The sequence below is a fragment of the Lithobates pipiens genome, unplaced genomic scaffold, assembly GCF_037356315.1.
Source record: "Lithobates pipiens isolate NorthernLeopardFrog02 unplaced genomic scaffold, aLitPip1_a1.2 Scaffold_16, whole genome shotgun sequence".
In the NCBI taxonomy this organism is placed as follows: Eukaryota; Metazoa; Chordata; class Amphibia; order Anura; family Ranidae; genus Lithobates; species Lithobates pipiens.
Window position 1 is genome coordinate 568,419,107 of NW_027507748.1, and position 14,619 is coordinate 568,433,725.

Sequence of the window (14,619 nt, forward strand, 5' to 3'; positions counted from 1 at the left end):
AATGTATGGAGGAAGGTGCTCTGGTCTGATGAGACTAAAATTTAACTTTTTGGCCATCAAAGAAAATGCTATGTCTGGCGCAAACCCAACACATCACATCACCCAAAGAACACCATCCCCACAGTAAAACATGGTGTTTTTCAGTAATTGGGACTGGGTCAGAGTTGAGGGAAAGATGGATTGTGCCAGATAATGTACAAGGATATTCTTGAGCAAAACCTGTACCACTCTGTGTGTGATTTGAGGCTAGGGTGGAGGTTCACCTTCCAGCAGGACAATGACCTCAGACCCACTGCTAAAGCAACACTTGAGTGGTTTAAGGGGAAACATGTAAATGTGTTAGAATGGCCTAGTCAAAGCCCAGACCTCAATCCAACAGAAAATCTGTGGTCAGACTTAAAGATTGCTGTTCACAAGCAAAAACCATCCAACTTGAAGGAGCTGAAGCAGTTTTGCAAGGAGGAATGGGTAAAAATCCCAGTGGTATGATGTGGCAAGCTCATAGAGACTTATCCAAAGCAACTTGAAGCTGTGATAGCCGCAAAAGGTGGCTCTACAATGTATTGACTTTGGGGGTGAATAGTTATGCACATTGACTTTTTCTGTTATTTTGTCCTATATGTCCAACAAAACACGAAAAATGCCAAGGGGGGTGAATACTTTTGCAAGACAAGGTATGTGTAGCAATTCATTGGCTCATAGCCTATTACTGGAAATATCCCTTAATTCCAATAAATCAATTAAAAACAAGAATTAGTTCCATTAACCTGATGGAAAAAAACTTTTAACTTATTATACAGCTCTGTCTAATTTTATAATTTCTGGAGATGTATTGTTCACATATGCAAATAATTGAATATGGATATTAGTTCAAATTTATATTTCTACATTTTTGTATTTATTTTTTCATCATATATATATATATTCTTTATACTATTGTACAGGCATTTATTTGTACAAAACCCTTGACAGATTGTATCAATATATTTTCTACTTGTCAATTTTTCAATAATTACCGTATTTATCAGCGTATAACACGCACTTTTCCACCCTGAAAATATGGGGCAAATCAGGGGTGCGTGTTAAACGCTGCTAGTGTATCTCAGAGGGGTAGGAGGGGGACGAGTGATGCCAGAATTCACCAAGCCATCACCTCCTCTCCACTCGGCTCTCACTTGGCTCTCACGTCACACACACACAGTCCCGCCTCCACCATCGGAATTGGACCAGTGTTCTGTCTATCACAGGAGCTGGTCCAATGCCGATGGCGGAGGCAGGACTGTGTGTGTGAGAGCCGAGTAAACAGGAGATGACGGCTCGTGATTTCCTGATGTTCAGGCTGAGAGAGAGATGAGAGATTGTGAGACTGCAAACGAGGCTAAAAAAAAGTCATTAATCATTGATGCATTTATGGGCTGCAGATGGACTTGATCAGGCTGCATTGAGGACATTGATTGGGTTGCATTGAGGACATTGATCAGGCTGCAGATGGGCATTAATCAGGCTGCAGATGGGAATTAATCAGGCTGCAGTTGGGCATTGATCGGGCTGCAGATGAACATTGATCAGACTGCAGATGGGCATTGATCAGGCTGCAGATTGACATTGATCAGGCTGAAGATGGGCATTAATTAGGCTGCAGATGGACATTGATCAGGCTGCAGATGGGCATTGATCAGGCTGCAGATGGACATTGATGGGCACTGACCCTTAGTTTGCTTCAAAGTTGCTTATTTAAAAAAAATATTTTTCCTGAAACTTCCCTTAAAATTAGGGTGCGTGTTATACGCCTGTGCGTGTTATACACCAATAAATACAGCGTATAACTGAATAACCTTTATATGTTAATTTACTGTAGTTGAAACCTCTTATTGTACCACAATTTTACCTCAATAAAAAATGATTAGCAAACAGAAAAATTGATACACAGACGAATGTTATTTGGAGATGATCAAATATAGACATGTCTGATGTTTACGTAAAGGCCTGTACTTTTTGACAACAAACATGCAAATTAGCTGTTTTAAGGCAACATCCGACCATGTGTAAGTTCCATCGGACAAACTTTCTTGGTTTTCATCGGACAAATGTTGGCTGTGCTAACAGACAAACTTGTCGGCAACAAAAGTCCTACGCTGGCTAGCCTGATTGTGTGTACACAAAAATCATTGGACTTTAGTCCAAAGTACAAACATGCATGCTCGGAAGCAAAGACCAGCTGGAAGCAGTGGGTCTTGTAAAACTAGCATTCGTAATGGAGATAGCACATTCATGACGTGCCAAATTATGAAATTTTGAAATGCAGCAGACATTCTCATCTTTCTAATGGCTTAATAATAAAGCTGCTTTGCTGGTGGTACAGACGGAGTACTAACAAACATATTTACAAAGGATTTGTGTTCTAGTGATATCAGTAAAAAATGTTGTAGTTTTTTTGGCAAGTTAGCACAACCCCATTATCCCATAGTGGTTTTGAAGCTCAAAGCTCCAACTCTATTTGTGTCCCTTGTTCCTAATTTTAGAAATGTACCTGCCTACTCCCAAACCATCATTAGAAGTTAAACACATAATCTCTATTTTTAGTGAAATGTTATATTTTTAGAATAGTAAGCACACAAATGCCATATCAAAATCAAGAGGAAGGCAGCAATGGATCAACTGGTGGAACTGGTGAAGCCTCTGTACCCCAGGGCAGACATACATTTTGTGAAAAGCTAAATTGGGAACCTGAGGAGTGCATACAATAGGGGGAACAAGAAGGTCATGGACTCCAAGAGATTGTGAGCAGCAGCAGATGACACATATGTCCCCAGGCTGTGGTACTACAACAGGCTGTGTTTTTTGGCAGACCAGACCAAACCATGCACATTGCACTCCACACTTTACACATCTGCTGAGGCCATTTTGTTTATTGTGCATTCACAACATAAATAAAAATAATAAATGTTCAGGTACATTTAAGCTATCCATACACAGTCAGGCTGATTTATTTACCAATAGCAAAGACAGAATGTGAAAGCCACTCAAATCAGTTCACCATACCAAGACCCATAGAATGTGACTATACAGTATATGTTCCATAGCTATGAACTGCCCCAATTGCTAACAGGACGGATTTACCCTTACAATAGGTCTGTCCCTTTAAGCAAGGGGTGCCCAACCTTTTGAAGAACAAGGGCACGACTTGGTAACCAGTCACGGGCCACAATGAATGGAACGGGTGGATGATAGGTCCATGTCCGCTCTGCATATGCAGAGCAGACACGGACACAGCCCACTCTACTCTATGGGCCCTCCAATCCGATCCCCTTCTGTTTTTTTTTTTTTTTTTTTAGCAGATCAGATTGGAGGTAGGCTGGTGTAAACGGACACAAGTCCATTTACATCTGCCGCTCCATAGAGGTGAATGGAGGGTCCAATTGGGTCAGACCCATTGTGTAAAAGGGGCCTAAGGCTGCTTTCACACTGATATGCTATGATTTCTGAATGCGCACCAAACCCGCAGCTAAAAAAAGAAGTCTAGGGCTCAGTGCAGGTAACCCGCAGGTGTAAATTTAACAGTAAACCTGTCACAGTCCATGCCATGCAGACAGCCAGGCATGGTCACACCCCAAGTGGCACAAGGAGATATTAAACCCATGACTTTCTGTTGACTGCTCCTGTTACTTTGCCTCTGAGCCACACCTCAGTTCATTATTCAGCCTGCTTTCCAGCTATACCTAGTTCTGCATGAAGTACTGAGGGCTATACTCTGGATCTTGCTTTGCAATTAGTACCTGTCACTCCTGGTTCAGCTGAGGCAGTTGATCTAATCAGCTGGGTATAAAGCACTGCCTCACTCTGAGGGCTTGTGCAGTTCATTGGCTCTTGTATTGCCAATGGGTCCTAGTTTCAAGTTGCAGTGTTCCAAGACTGACTCTGACTCTGGCTACTGACCCTGGCTCTGGTCATCGTTAACTCTGACTTCTGGAATCCCTGACTACAGCTTTACCTTGACAATCCTTTGGTTACTTCCTGTCAAGTCCTGTGCAGAGATTCTCAGCCCAGCTAACTTTCTACCTTGTTACTGTGGGCTGTGTGTATTTACAAGAGTGAGCATACATCTCTGCACTATGTACTCCAACCAAGGTAAGCCCTTACATAATTAAATGACCGTCATGGAGTCCGCAGAGATGCACAAGATGCTCATCTTCCTTGCTCAGCAAGTCTCGAGCCTGGGCCAGACCATTTTGGAGCTGCAGCAAGAAATCAGGTTGTTTAAAACTACAGTAAGCCCAGCCCCGGAACCAGCATGTCCTGAACCATTTGTTGTGATGCCTGAGAAGTTTGATGGTAATCGTGCATCCTTCTTGTTTGCTCTTAAGCCTAGGTCATATGCCACTGATTATATAAAGGTTTGCGCTACCATCAACCTGCTTACTGGGCATATCAAGACATGGGCTCATCAGCTACTATAGGAAAGGAGTCCAGTCTTGGATAGCTGGGAATCATTTATGTTTGCTCTGGACTCTCAAATTACAGTTTAAAAAGGTGTCCCCCAAGAATCCGTAACCAATATCCCTGAGAAGCTCTTACCAACTGGTCTAGACTGCACATATGCCTTCGAATGGCACCATAGTCCGTAAGCAGGAACTGGAGATGTTTGAAAAAGCTTTGCAAGTCTCTCCTGCAATAATTTCTAAAGCGACAATGCCCAAAGGGAATAAGGAAAAGTCTTCTAACACAACTGCTGGTACATATGCCTATGACAAACTACCTGTTCACAACCAGAGGGTGTTTCTAAAGGGTGGGAACTGTCACAGTCCCTACCGTGCCATGCAGAAGGCCAGGTGTGGTCACGCCCCAAGTGGCTCAAGGAGGCACTTTATTGAACCCATGACTTTCTGTTTATTGCTCCTGTTTCTTTGCCTCGGAGCCACACCTCAGTTCATTATTCAGCCTGCTTTCCAGCTATGCCGAGTTCTGCACAGATTTTCAGCCCAGGTAGCTTTTTACCTTGTTACCGTGCGCTTGTGTGTATTTACAATTGTGAGCGTACATCTCTGCACTATGGACTCCAACCAAGGTAAGCCCTTACATAACCATTGTTGTTGGAGATAAACATGACAAATGATTTGTCAAGTCCATATGGATATGATGGCACAGGATGCCAAAGACCTCCTGCGGTGATCTTCTAGAACCACAAACAGGTAGTCATTCTTCCTAAAGGAACCTGTAAAGAGAGATAAACCAGAAATGGCTGCACTCCGTAATCAATCAAAATTCTTTTATTCATAACATCCCAAGTGTTGGCAAAAAACAGAGAGCTGGTAGACGCATTTCACACACTTCAGGTGAACTTAACCATTACACAGAAATAACAGCATAACCATCCTTATAAGGCTCCACCTAATTGTGTGGCAGGGGACACTAATCATTGATTTGCATACTTCCTGTTGCATATGATTCACGTATAGACCAAAGAGAAAAGACCTATAGCATAACACATACATATCTGCATATATTGCATGTATACATGTGTAAATAAACAAGTAGAAAGATTGTGTGCAATAGAGAAAATAAATAAATACAATTTTATATATATATATATATATATATATATATATATATATATATATATATATATATATATATATATATATATATATATATATATATATATATTATTGAACTCAAGAAGACACACCTTAAAAACATTGTAATCACAATATATGATTAAAATAGGTCTGTGTTTCCCATATTCCCGTATACCATGATAAACACACACACACACACACACACACACACACATAGATAGGTAATTGTACACATATACATAATGATTTTCCCCATAATAATAAAAACATTCATCAATGTATGTATGGTACATAACCCTGAAGAAATTATTCAAAACAAGAGATCCTCCATAATCCCGAAGGTAGAATGGAGAAAAAGGGAATATAAGACAAAAAGACAGGGCAAAAAGCGACATAGGACTATATATATAATATAAAATATCAGTATATAAACAGTCAGTGAAAACCGACATGTTTCAATCCCATATACCTTTTAAGCTCATAAAATACCAAACACATTTGGACTTATTGAGAAGAGAAGGAGGGAGAGAAAAATGGGTGGTAAATCTCCAGGAAAAAAGACACTGATAAAAACAGCGAGGTCATGAGGAATTGACGGATATAGACTTGCAACAGCACATGTGACCCACGAGTATTAATTTTTCCATTTAAAACCCTCATGGAACACAGAGCCACAGTATTTACTGAATGGGTTATATAGGCACCTTTAGGTGATGAACACTGGCACACCCTAGACAGGAAGTTTAGCTCCCTATATAACCCCTCCCCTTACTGGGAGTACCTCAGCTTTTTCGCCAGTGTCTAAGGTGTTGGTCACAAGAAAAGACATGCTGAGCTACGCTGAAGAAATCTTTGCTGGGGCAAGCCATGCAACCAGATCTATTCAAAGTGTTTTTTCCAGGCCCAATTGAATGGTACCCGGGCCTCGTGTCGGAAGAAACAAGGTTCTGCCTGTAACACTTCTCTTTTTAAGAGAGCTGGACCCCGGGATCCCGTGTTTTTTTTTTTTCAGCCATATTTTCCTGGGGGGGTGCTTTACAGGCCCAGGAGTGTGGATCCTCCGATAACAAGGGGCCCTGGTTCCTGAAGGTTATTTTAACAGAGCCCACCGTGAGTGGTGAAGATTGGGTCGGTTTGGTTTACCACAGAACCCTGCAGCCGGATAAGGTAAGGGAGATTCCTAGGGAATTTTTATAATTCTTGTGGGTTTTCTCCTTTAAGTAAATATTGCTATGCCTAAAGTCGCCAACGGGGGCCTGTCAAGAGCATGTACCTGTTCCATGCTTGTCAGTCTTGCTATGTGTCATAAGCTGCAAGCTTCTTCCTAGCCCAAGCTCCAGGTAGGATGTGGGAAGGGGGGTTTTCCCTTTTCAGGGATGCCCCCCACAGCTTCTTTCCAGGCTAGAGGCCATGGGTCAGTCGGCTCTCCATCCACCTGCCCTCTTCTCTCCTCCGCTCCAGCTCCCCTCTCCACATGCGATATGATTAGATCGAAGCCCCTGCTCACGTGGGAAAATGGTCATTTTTGAAAAAAGATGAGGGGGGAAGGGTTGGTTAGAGGAGGGGGGCGGAGCATTGGCTATAAAGGTGCATTTTTTGCAGGTGCACACAGCTAAAGGAGGGACACAGAGCAGATGGATGGCATGTGAGTGTGGGTGACACAGGCATTCCCAGGCACATTTACTTAGCATCAGACTGAGCCTTGATAGCAGTGGTAGTTGCTGAACTACTTTGCTCAGCAGTGGGTGCATTTCTGATAGTACCACTGCCGTTGGGGTTAGGGGCTGCTACTGCTTCTGGCATTTCAGCCCCTGTACATATTACTCAGGAGGTTTTTCCTCAGCCATGAGTGGATTGGAGGAAAGATTAGTGGCTTTAATCACATCTTCACAAAGTGGAAGAGAACGTATTAGGTCCCCTTCTACCACTCAGGACCCTCAAACAGAGGAACTCTGGGAAAGGGGAGTACCAAAACCAAATGGAGATGTCAGACCCATTCTAGATCTCAAAGATCTAAAACGATTCCTAAAAATATAATCTTTTCGCATGGAATCAATCCGATCAGTAGTCTCCATTCTACAAGGAGAAGAACTTCTGGCATCAATCAACATCAAGGATGCATACCTGCATGTACCTATTTTCCCCGCTCATCAGAAATATCTGCGTTTCGAAGTGGAAAAATGTCATTTTCAGTTTGTAGCTCTACCTTTCGGTCTAGCTACTGCACCTTGGGTGTTTACAAAGGTCCTGGCCCCTCCTCTGGCCAGATTAAGGGCCCAGTGTATAACGATTATAGCTTACCTAGATGACCTGCTCTTAATAGACCAGTTGGTAGTCCGCTTAGACCAAAGCTTGGTCACTGCAGCCAACTACCTGGAATACCTAGGTTGGGTCCTCAACCTAGAGAAGTCTTCTTTAAAACCAGTAAGAAGACTAGAGTACCTGGGTCTGGTTATAGATACAACCCAGAAGAGGGTGTTTTTACCCCAGACAAAAAAATCAGCACCATAAAGGAGCTGGTTCAGGTAGTCAGGGTGAAGAAGGGTCCTTCTATTCGCCCTCGTATGAGGTTGTTAGGAAAGATGGCGGCTTCATTCAAAGCGGTTGCCTATGCTCAGTTTCATTCGAGACTGTTGCAAAACAGTATCCTTTCTGCCTGGAACAATAAGTCCAGGCGCTAGATTTTCCAATGCGTTTTTCGCCAATAGTGCATCAGAAATCCTTTTTACCAGTTACCTGAAAAGTGGTAACAACAGATGTCAGCCTTTTGGGTTGGGGTGCAGTTCTGGAGGCGACGATGGCCAAGGGAAATGGTCCAGAACCGAGAGGACCTTATCCATCAACATTCTAGAGATTCGGGCAGCGTACCTAGCCCTAAAGGATTCAGGTTGCAGGGCTGTCCTGTCAGGATCCAGGACAATGCCACAGCAGTGGCTTATATCAATCACCAAGGGGGCACTGGAAGTCGTGCAGCCCAGAGGGAGGTAAACCAGATTCTAACCTGGGCAGAAAAGCATGTGCCATGCATATCGGCAATCTTCAATCCAGGGGTAGAGAACTGATAGGTGAAGTACGTAAGTTGCCAGCTGTTGTTCACAGGGGAATGGTCTCTTCACCCCAACATCTTCTTGGCTATATGCCAAAAATGGGGGATCCCGGACATAGAAATGTTTGAGTCCAGGTTCAACAACAAGATTGACAACGTGAACAAGGGACCCACTTGCATGCGGGAAAGATGCGTTGGTGACCACTAAGGATGAGCTCGGTGTTCGGAGAATCCAGAACTTTATGGGGCATTAGCGCCATGTTTGTGTGGCGCTCACGGCCACAATGCACTGCGCCATCGCAGTCCATTGCATGCTGATGATTGGCCAAGCATGCACTGTGACCCCGCATGCTTGGCTAATCACAGTGCCGGCAGCGAAGAGGGACGTATATAAGTACACGGCCCACACTATATAAGGCCGCCAGCATGGGGGCCTTGTGTAGTGTGTTGTGGCGTTCAGGGAGGGAGCAGGATAGGCAGGGACAGTGTCTTCTTTTCTTGTGAACCTAGCGCAGTTAGCCCTTGTACACACGGTCAGAGAATCTGTTGGAATGAGTCTTATCGGACCGCGTCGTCAGATAATCTGACTGTGTGTGGTATGCATCGGACTGATTCCGTCCGAATCTCCGTCCGACCCAATTTTCCAACATGTTGGAAATATTTCCTGACCAACTGGGCCGGACGGACCTAATCCGATCATGTGTAGAGCATTTTCATCGGACCAAGTGCCACGCATGCTCAGATCAAATTCCTACATCAAAGCTATTGGCTACTAGCCTAAATGTAGTCCCATCGTAACGAAATTATGTCATCACGTTCTGAAAGATCGGATTTTTCGCCAACTTGGCCCGACCATGTGTATGCAACAGTTTCGGACACAATCCGTCGGACTAAATCCGACGGGCAAAATCCGACGGACTTGGTTGGCAAAATCTCCGACCGTGTGTACGTGGGCTTACAGTGGGTGTATTGTGCCTCCTGCACAGTACACACCTGAAGCTACCCCAATTGCTGGTGTTGTTCTGTTTCTATACCACAGGCAGCTGCAGCAGTTAGAGTTGGTGTATTGTGCCTCCTGCACAGTATACACCTGAAGCTACCCCCAATTGCTAGTGTTGTTCTGTTCCTATACCAAAGGCAGCTGCAGCAGTTAGAGTCTGTGTATTGTGCCACCTGCACAGTATACACCTGAAGCTACTCCCAATTGCTGGTGTTGTTCTGTTTCTATACCACAGGCATCTGAAGCAGTTACAGTTGGTTATTGTGTCTCCTGCACAGTATACACCTGAAGCTACCCCCAATTGCATGTGTTGTTCTGTTTCTATACCACAGGCAGCTGCAGCAGCTAGAGTCGGTGTATTGTGCCTCCTGCACAGTATACACCTGAAGCTACCCCCAATTGCTGGTGTTGTTCTGTTCCTATACCACAGGCAGCTGCAGGAGTTACAATGGGTGTATTGGGCCTCCTGCATCGTATACACCTGAAGCTACCCCCAATTGCTGATGTTGTTCTGTTTCTATACCACAGGCAGCTGCAGCAGTTAGAGTCAGTGTATTGTGCCACCTGCACAGTATACACCTGAAGCTACCCCAATTGCTTGTGTTCTTCAGATCCTATACCAAAGGCAGGCAGCTGCAGTAATTACAGTTGGTGTACTGTGTCATCTGCTCAGTGTGCACCTAAAGCAATTGCTGGTTGTCTCATCTCCCTGCAGGCCATTAGTATGTCTGGAAGGCCAACAAGGAGAGGCAGACAGTCATGAGCCAATAAAAGAGGGAAAGCAGGCTCTGTGTCTAGAGGCAACAGTGCTGGTCATGGACATGGTGCATTGTCATCAGCATGTGGCCATGGGACACGGCAGCTGGACGTGTTGAGCCGCATAATGCCGAAGACTTGGTAGAGTGGATGACCAAGCCCTCCTCATCCTCCTCATCCTCCTCATCCTCTCTCACCCAGGCTCAGGGTACTGGCCAACGCATCTTCTTCCCTCGTCTCAATGTCATCAGTCACTCCTTCCCTAGACCCACCATGTCTTCCTGAGGAATCCCCTGAACTGTTTGAGCACAGTGTTGGGTACATGCTTTAGGAGAATGCCCAGCGTTTTGAAGGCTCTGATGATGATACCCAGCTAAAGGAAGGCAGTATCGTGAGCGCAGAGAGAGGGGATGCTCAAGAAGGACAGCAATCTGGCAGTCATGTTCCACCAGCTGCAGCATATTACCAGGTTTGCTCCAGTGATGAAGAGGGAGGGGATGTTGAGGTCACTGACTCCACGTGGGTGCCTGGTAGGAGAGAGGAGGAGGAAGAGGAGGAGGCACATGTCCAACGAGGCAGGATGCCCTCTGGGGGCCAGCTTAGGGGCAGCACACCGACTGAATCACACCGCAGAGCTCCGCCTGTGCAGGGCGCTGCCTCTGCGCGTTATTCTAAAAGTTCTTTGGTGTGGGCCTTTTTTGAGACGAGTGCATCAGATCGCACCGCTGCTACTTGCAACATATGGCTCAAGCGTATCTCGCGTGGCCAAAACATCAGCCACTTGGGCACCACATGCTTGACCAGACATATGTTGACCTACCATGCAGCTCGTTGGCAAGCGTACCTCAAAGACCCACACCAAAGAACAAAGGGGACCTCTCCTTGCTCCTCATCAGCTGGAATCTCCAACCCCACTATACCTTCAGTCCTCTCTGAAACCTGCACTGAAAGGAATGAAGGTGTAGAATTGGGTGTGTCACAGCCAAGTACTTGCGGGCACTCTGCTAGCAGTACACCGACGTCCGATTATACCAGGCAAATTTCCCTGCCCCAGCTGCTGGACCATCAAAAGAAGTTCAGTCCCAGCCATCCACATGCCCAGCAGTTGAATTCTAGCTTGGCTCAATTTTTAGCACTTCAACTGCTGCCTTTTCAGTTGGTAGACTCGGCCCCCTTTCGTGAGTTTGTGTAATGTGCGGTTCCTCAGTGGCAGGTTCCGAAACTGCACTTTTACTCACGGAAGGCAATTCCGGCTCTCTACCGGCATGTGGAAGGCAATGTCCATGCCTCGCTGGACAGGGCGGTCAGCGGTAAGGTGCATATTACCGCTGACTCATGGTCCAGCAGGCATGGACAGGGAAGTTACCTATCTTTCACAGCGCATTTGGGGACTCTTCTGGCAGCTGGGAAGGATGCAGGACAAGGTGCAGTAGTGTTGGAGGTTGTTTCGCTACAACGCCTTCAAAATGCTACTACTGGTTGTGACACAGCTCTCTCCTCCACCTCCTCCTCTTCTTCTTCCTCCATGGCCTCTTCCTGTGCTTTGTCCTCGGAACCAGTGGTGCTCCGTAGGCATTCAAGGGACTACGCAAGTACGCAGGCAAAAAGATGCCATGCCATGCTTGCGCTGGTGTGTTTGGGGGACAGGATATTTTGCCAGCTCTGCAGTGGCAGGCCGAGAGGTGGTTGACGCCATGCCAGCTTAAGCCAGGAATGGTGGTTTGCGACAATGGCACCAACCTCCTCTCTGCCCTCCAACAGGGACAACTGACCCATGTGCCCTGTATCGTGCTCACGTCTTTATCCTGGTGGCGCAGCGGTTCTTGGGCAGGTACCCGGGCTTACAGGATGTTCTGAGGCAGGCCAGGAAAGTCTGTGTGCATTTCCGCCGATCATATAATGCCAGTGCTTAGCTGACTGAGCTACAAAAGGAGTTGAACCTGCCGAAGAACGGCCTTATATGTGACATGCCCACGTGGTGGAACTCAACATTGCCCATGCTGCAGCGGCTGCACACGCAGCAGAGGGCCATCAATGAGTACCTGTGTGACTATGGCACCAGGACAGGGTCAGGGGAGCTCGTTTTTTTTTCACCACGCCAGTGGAGCATGATCAGGGATGCATGCACTGTCTTGTCACCATTTGAGGAAGCTACGAGGATGGTGAGCAGTGACAGTGCATGCATCAGTGACACTGTACCTCTTGTCCACCTGTTGGAGCATACGCTGCATGGAATAATGGACAGGGCACTTGAGGCAGAACAGAGGCAGGAAGAGGAGGACTTTCTTGCCTCTCAAGGCCCCCCTTTATCCAGACAGTGTTCCTGCTGTCCTGACGATCACACAGGAAGAGGACGAGGAGGAGGAAGAGGAGGAGGATTGTGTCAGCATGGAGGTGGAGCCTGGCACTCAGCCTCAGCAGCAGCAGTCTTTTAGGGATGATTTACAGTCCCAAGAAACCTGTGGACTTGTATGTGGCTGGGAGGATGTGGCTGCGGATCATGTCGGCCTTAGTGATCCAGAGGACTGCGGAAGGATCCTCGTATTCTTCGGATCAAGGAGAGGGATCATTACTGGCTGGCAAGTCTCCTTGATCCATGGTACAAGGGTAAAGTTGTGGACCTTATCTTGCCGTCGCAGAAGGATGAGACATCTTCGGGAGGCCTTGCAGAAAGGTCTGTGCAACGCGTTCCCAGAAACTGGGAGGTTACGAATTCCTGGTCCTGGATAATGTGTTGCTGAGGCTTCGGTCAGTCACAGAAGGAGCGGTGGAGAAGGTGGCCGTCTGAGCAATGCGTTCAGACAAATTTTTAGTCCGCAGCCCCAAGGTATGATCGGTTCCAGCAAACATCACCAGCATCTGATTTACCTGATGCTGGAATACCTAGGGGCAAGGTTTCCCACTGAAAATCCTCTGGCTAACTGAGTCTTGAGGATGGCTCACTGGCTAGAGCTTGCACAATATGCAATTGAGCTACTGACCTGTCCTGCATCCAGCGTTCTTTTGTAACGCACATTCAGTGCTGCTGAAGGCTTTGTAACCGATCACAGGGTGCGCCTGTCCACCGACTCGGTTGATCAACAGACCTTCACAAATGATGAATCAGTCTTGGATCACCACCAGCTACTAAGCACCTGAAGCTGATGTAACCAAATAATTTATTTTGAAATGTCACATCCCTTCAAGACTGCCTATGCTGATGCTGAGTGACTATCCTGTTATGATGAATGACTATCCTCTTCCTCCTCAATGATCCTGCTGATAGCTTGGAAGAACAGGGGCATGTAATTGCAATTTTTGATGCAATGCTTTGCAGCAGGGCTCATTCCTGCTCTCCAACTAGAGTTTCTGTGAGGTGTTGCAGTGTTGTGGAACCAGTGCCTAAGGCCCAATTTTTCAGCCCCTGTTTAACAGGTGCATGTAATTACAATTCTTGATATAATATTTCACAGCAGGGCCTGTTCCTGTGCTCACCGAGAGTAACTGTGAGGACTTATAGTGTTGTGGCACCAGCACCACCACCACAACCACCAAAGGCCCAATTTTTCTACCACTGTTCAACAATGGCATGTAATTACAATTCTTGATATAATCGTTCACAGCGCCCACCAAGAGTCACTTTGAGGGCTTACAGTGTTGTGGCAACACCAACACCTTTGGGCCAAATTTCTGCAGAGCCTATAGGGCAGGCCCCTACTTTCAAACCTCCAACTTACAAGCGTCTCCTACTTGCAAACGGAAGGAGACAACAGGAAGTGAGATGAAAAAAGACGGACTGCCAAAAAAATTATACAATTTATATTTATTATAAAATAACCCTTCCCTATGTTTTCCAAAAAGCTTAAAAATAGATTTTTTGACTGGAGCTACACTTTAAAAATGTACCACTTCAAAATTACAAACAGATTCTTCTTAACACAACAAACCTACACAGTCCCTGTCTTGTTTGCACCGCTTGTATACTGCTGTTCGGAGTATTTAGGGCCTGGGGGCCCCACGCCTTTCCTTTTTATAAATTTGGGTATGGGGTTCCCCTTAATATCCGTACAAGACCCAAGGGGGCTGGTAATGGCCAGGGGGGCTACCCATGCTATTTTTCTTACTGATTTTCATCCATATTGCCGGAACCAGACATTACATTAAAACTGCAAGCAGTTTTAAATGACTTTTTTTCTGTGAAATGTCATTTTGTGCAGGGACTGTTCTAAACATGGGAAACACGTGCCAATTCATAGGCATAC